The sequence below is a fragment of the Lineus longissimus genome, chromosome 4, assembly GCF_910592395.1.
Source record: "Lineus longissimus chromosome 4, tnLinLong1.2, whole genome shotgun sequence".
NCBI classification, from domain to species: domain Eukaryota; kingdom Metazoa; phylum Nemertea; class Pilidiophora; order Heteronemertea; family Lineidae; genus Lineus; species Lineus longissimus.
The window spans coordinates 16803390-16809513 of NC_088311.1; positions in this window are offsets into that span (position 1 = coordinate 16803390).

Here is a 6124-nt window from a genome sequence, read left to right on the forward strand (position 1 = left end):
GTAAATAAACTATTCATATTATTGTTTCATCGAATTGTTACTGTTTATTTCCCTATCTCTGAGCATCTGCCAAAACCATTATTTAGACCAGCTTTACAAGGCAAGGTATTTTTCATGATAAACATTGATAAACCAGGTAAACCGCACTCTGAAGTGCCCTTGGCATGCCAGTTAATGTTGAACTCGAAACATCCGGAAAGACATCTACATGTACTTCCATTCTGTCTTGAACTACAATCACTTTCAACTAGATTCGATGTAGAGCAGGTGATAAGAGTAAAAGTTGTTAACCTTGTCTCCAGTCTCCCTGAACAGTCTCCAGTCTCCCGTGTGGTATTTCTAAACTGACACTGATGACAAAACATTCAAATTGGTTATAGAGAGGCGACAGATTAGCACATTGCTTTTGAATGGACTGTTTTTAAACGGACACTGATGGCAAAACATTCCAATTGGTGATAGAGAGGCGACAGATTGGCACATTGCTTTTAAATGGAGTGTTTCTAAACTGACACTGATGGCAAAACATTCAAATTGGTGATAGAGAGGCGACAGATTAGCACATTGCTTTTGAATGGAGTGTTTCTGAACTGACACTGATGGCAAAACATTCAAATTGGTGATAGAGAGGCGACAGATTAGCACATTGCTTTTGAATGGAGTGTTTCTAAACTGACACTGATGGCAAAACATTCAAATTGGTGATAGAGAGGCGACAGATTAGCACATTGCTTTTGAATGGACTGTTTTTAAACGGACACTGATGGCAAAACATTCCAATTGGTGATAGAGAGGCGACAGATTGGCACATTGCTTAAGAATGGAGTGTTTCTGAACTGACACTGATGGCAAAACATTCAAATTGGTGATAGAGAGGCGACAGATTAGCACATTGCTTTTGAATGGAGTGTTTCTAAACTGACACTGACGGCAAAACATTCAAATTGGTTATAGTCTAGTCTCCCTCGACAGATTGGCACATTGCTTTTGAATGGAGTGTTTCTAAACTGACACTGACGGCAAAACATTCAAATTGGTTATAGTCTAGTCTCCCTCGACAGATTGGCACATTGCTTTTGAATGGAGTGTTTCTAAACTGACACTGACGGCAAAACATTCAAATTGGTTATAGTCTAGTCTCCCTCGACAGATTGGCACATTGCTTTTGAATGGAGTGTTTCTAAACTGACACTGACGGCAAAACATTCAAATTGGTTATAGTCTAGTCTCCCTCGACAGATTGGCACATTGCTTTTGAATGGAGTGTTTCTAAACTGACACTGACGGCAAAACATTCAAATTGGTTATAGTCTAGTCTCCCTCGACAGATTGGCACATTGCTTTTGAATGGAGTGTTTCTAAACTGACACTGACGGCAAAACATTCAAATTGGTTATACATGTAGTCTAGTCTCCCTTGACAGATTGGCACATTGCTTTTGAATGGAGTATTTCTAAACTAAAGCTTGTCGCATCATCATTGTTAGATATGAAGCCCTTGTGCCTCTAGACTGGTTGTGATAGTGCCAATGAGCGTCTAACCAGGCGATCCCCCTGAGCTTGTTGCAACATCATTGTTAGAGATGATGTCCTTGTGCCTCTAGACTGGTTGTGATAGTGGCAATGAGCGTCTAGCCATGGCGATCCCCCCTGAGCTTGTCGCAACATCATTGTTAGATATGATGTCCTTGTGCCTCTAGACGGTTGTGATAGTGCCAATGAGCGTCTAGCCATGGCGATCCCCACTGAGCTTGTTGCAACATCATTGTTAGATATGATGTCCTTGTGCCTCTAGACTGGTTGTGATAGTGCCAATGAGCGTCTAGCCATGGCGATCCCCCCTGAGCTTGTCGCAATATCATTGTTAGATATGATGTCCTTGTGTCGCTAGACTGGTTGTGATAGTGCCAATGAGCGTCTAGCCATGGCGATCCCCCCTGAGCTTGTCGCAACATCATTGTTAGATATGATGTCCTTGTGCCTCTAGACTGGTTGTGATAGTGCCAATGAGCGTCTAGCCATGGCGATCCCCCCTGAGCTTGTCGCAATATCATTGTTAGATATGATGTCCTTGTGTCTCTAGACTGGTTGTGATAGTGCCAATGAGCGTCTAACCATGGCGATGCCCCCTGAGCTTGTTGCAACATCATTGTTAGATATGATGTCCTTGTGTCTCTAGACTGGTTGTGATAGTGCCAATGAGCGTCTAACCATGGCGATCCCCCCTGAGCTTGTTGCAACATCATTGTTAGATATGATGTCCTTGTGTCTCTAGACTGGTTGTGATAGTGCCAATGAGCGTCTAACCATGGCGATCCCCCCTTAGCTTGTCGCATCATCATTGTTAGATATGATGTCCTTGTGCCTCTAGACTGGTTGTGATAGTGCCAATGAGCGTCTAGCCATGGCGATCCCCCCTGAGCTTGTCGCAACATCATTGTTAGATATGATGTCCTTGTGCCTCTAGACTGGTTGTGATAGTGCCAATGAGCGTCTAGCCATGGCGATCCCCCCTGCATGAGCTTGTTGCAACATCATTGTTAGATATGATGTCCTTGTGTCTCTAGACTGGTTGTGATAGTGCCAATGAGCGTCTAACCATGGCGATCCCCCCTGCATGAGCTTGTTGCAACATCATTGTTAGAGATGATGTCCTTGTGCCTCTAGACTGGTTGTGATAGTGCCAATGAGCGTCTAACCATGGCGATCCCCCCTGAGCTTGTCGCATCATCATTGTTAGATGTGATGTCCATGTGTCTCTAGACTGGTTGGGATAGTGATATTATCAACGAGCACGTTGTCAGGGTGTCTCTGAAATAAACATGGTTGTGATAATGACAATGACATTCTAGTGATGGTGATCCCATTTCCCCTGAGCTTGTTGCAACATTATTTTTAGAAATGATGTCCCTGTGTCTCTGAACCGGTTGTGATAATACCAATGAGTGTCTGGTCTGATAGCACCCCACGTGACTCCATCCAATCGTGTGCTCATGAGGAAGAGTATTGGGAGGAACTGAGCACGACATTCCTTCAATTTCGAATGCGCCAGGCAAAATCTCGCTCATTCCTATTCCAACATTCCCACCACTCCCAAAACTCCTATAACTTCTCCAACGCGTGAAAGAAAATTATACAAGGCGGATATATCTTATACAGAGATACTTTTATTCCTTTGAACCAAGAGTACATGTATATACGTGACATACGGCTACAGAAACGGGAGTTAACATGATGCAAACGCAAAACGTATTATTACCGAAATCACTTTAGTGAGAATGATGATAGAAGCTAGAACTTGATGAAGAGTTTTGGTTTAGGGGCCTGCGATTACCGGGATATATAGAAGTCCTCGTTGTGAACATGTATGCATGCATATCATTGAATTAATGAACTAATGTCATTGAATGAGCGCTTACAATCGTATTTTGTGCTGAATCAGATTTGCGTGAAAATTACAGCGCTGGCGGCAAGGCATTAAAGGATGCATACTGCTCGAACTCTCTTTCCAGCCTGAGTGGTGCACTTGAGGAGCTAGCCAAACTACGGGCAACGGCGATAGCTCGCTTCAACGAGCCTTCCCTAGTGTAATAAGCATAAGATTTTCTTGTCGACCAACCCACGTGCCTCATCGTGTCGGTGGCGATCTTGTCGGTGGCGTTACTTTCACGAGGGTGTAGAGGTTGCTGCGCATCAGAAAGTGCTAGGGTGATAGAGCAACCCGCTCTTATGCTGTGAGGGGTCTCACCCTGGTATATGCCGAGGGTACGTAGGTAATGGATCAGGCGATGATACATAGTAGTGTATGATACGGGTTTATTTAAGACGATACCATTTTCCGATACCACTCTAAAGAGATAACCTAAGGAGAGATCCACCGCCCATGAACGAGCCCAGCTTACGTAACGGTCAAGACCCGCAATCGGGCAGGTATAGCAACATTGGCACAGCGTGTAACCGTGAAAGTGTTGCAAACGCCGGTAGCCCCCCTAATCGCTTTTGTGAAGGAGTGCGATATCGCCACACCCGAGTTGTCCGTGAATCGCCGCACACCTCTAAGTTGGCTTGCGACTCTGCCTAAATCACTGGCACGATCTCCCGCAAAGAATTGAAGTTTGAAATAAGCTTGATCTCTATGTAGAGCGAAACGTTGCCTTGGCGACAGGTTACTACGAGTTATTTGATCATCAATACAGGCGGCAATTTTGATAATTTTTGAGAGAAACATGGGCTTGGCCTGAGTGGGAACAACCTGAGCTCTTGCTTGCTCCCCTGCTATATGTTTTATGGGTACGCTTTAACGAGCGGAGATGCCGCCGGGTTTCCCGCGCCTAGGATGTCACAATAGGAAGTACCTCTACCGCATTCTCTAAAGATGGCTTCATTCTTTGTTCCAACTCTGATGCAATAAAGCTTGCAAATTTAGCACAGGAGGGCGAATTTTGGAACGACTCAGAAGGCGGGCGCTGAGAGTCAAATGCTTGCCCTTTAAAATTTCCCTTGAAATGCTTAAAAATGGCTCTATGTCAACTCCATCATGTAGCCAGTGGCTGTACTGTTGTGACATAGGGTCGTCAGGGGGAAGAATTTCATCCCAAGAACCGGCATGCTCGTGCAACTGGCCGGCAACGAAATTATCTGAGTCTCTTAGCGCAATACTATTTACATCAAAGCTTAGCCGCCGGGAAAAAACGTCCTCAAATTTTGGGCAAAATTGGGCGGGGAGTTGGGCTTTCTGTCCCTTGAGGTTTACCCAGCTTGGCGAGAACCTTGCAGAGCGCGAAGCTGACCCCGGATCAAATGGCGTTTTAGTCCCCATGTTGGCACGTTATACGCTCTAAAGCGTTGATTCTGCAAAACAAATAGAGGATACATTTATAGGAAGGACAGAAAGCTCTCAACCCCCCACCCACGTGAAAAAGATCACTAGGGAAGTTACCCCGGGTGAAAGTAAAGAGCTAAACAAGGGCGCTATTCCTTGTTATCTGACATGGGTTAAGGAACTCTAGGCTTTGTACTTACGAAACAAGGGACACAAATGCCGGTGTAACATCTGTGGTTGTTTCCCATGTGTCAGTGTTTCCAAACAATAGGCAGCTAGAGAGACCATGACTTTTCAATAGGGGGAAACACAGAAAAACTTGTCAATCTATCTTTTAGCGTTCCCAAACAATGAGGGGAAACACTCAAAAATAGAAACACTCAAAAACATTACACCGGCTTAGAAATTTTGCTCTTGCCCGCATGGCTGGGAATCGCCCGAAAATTCTAAAATTACGCAAGGGCGAACTGTCGACAGCTCGTAGGGTGACTCTGACGTAAGCTTGCCCAATATATATGTGTACACTGTCTGGCTTTGGCGATGTAAAATTGTAGAAAATTTTAGAGTTCGAATCAGAGTAAAAAATAGTCGAGCGTGACTTCCCCTATATAATCGCCTATCGGCGCGTTCAGAGAGGAACTGCAACGCCCGATTCATCTCCACTGTGCTCAGTGGCGAGCCTACGCAAGACTCCCAAGGCGACAGTTACATATATATCTCATATCTCTGGCTCGAGCACGCCCCCCAATGGTATGCTACGATGCCGTCCCCCCTAGCCGAGCGAAGAAGCTCCCTAGGGTGACCCGAAGAAAGATAGATAAAGAGGCGTGTGAGATTCAGGCAAGCCTGAGAGGAAAGACACAAAATACTGTGGTCGAAAATCCGAGAAAAGCAAAATGGACAGGAGGGGAAGCCAGTCGGCCGACCAAGGAGGCGACAAAAGGCTGAATGAGGCCGAACAAAAGGATTTCGCACACTCGTCGATGAAGTCACGTGGGGTGATGATTCTCTCTGAGCTTGTCGCCACATTATTGTTGGATATTATGTCCTCATGTCTCTGGGCTGGTTGTGATAATGACAATATGTGTGTGTAGTCATGATGTCTCTGAACTGGAACTGGTTGTGATAAGGGCAATAAGATTGCAGAGATTGTGATCCCATATCCGAGCTTGTCGCGATATTATTGCTAGATATGATATTCTTGTACCTTTGAACTGGTTGTGATAATAGTAATTATGCCAATGAGCAGGTCGTCATGATTTCTCTGAACTGGTACTGGTTGTGATAAATGCCAATAAGCGTC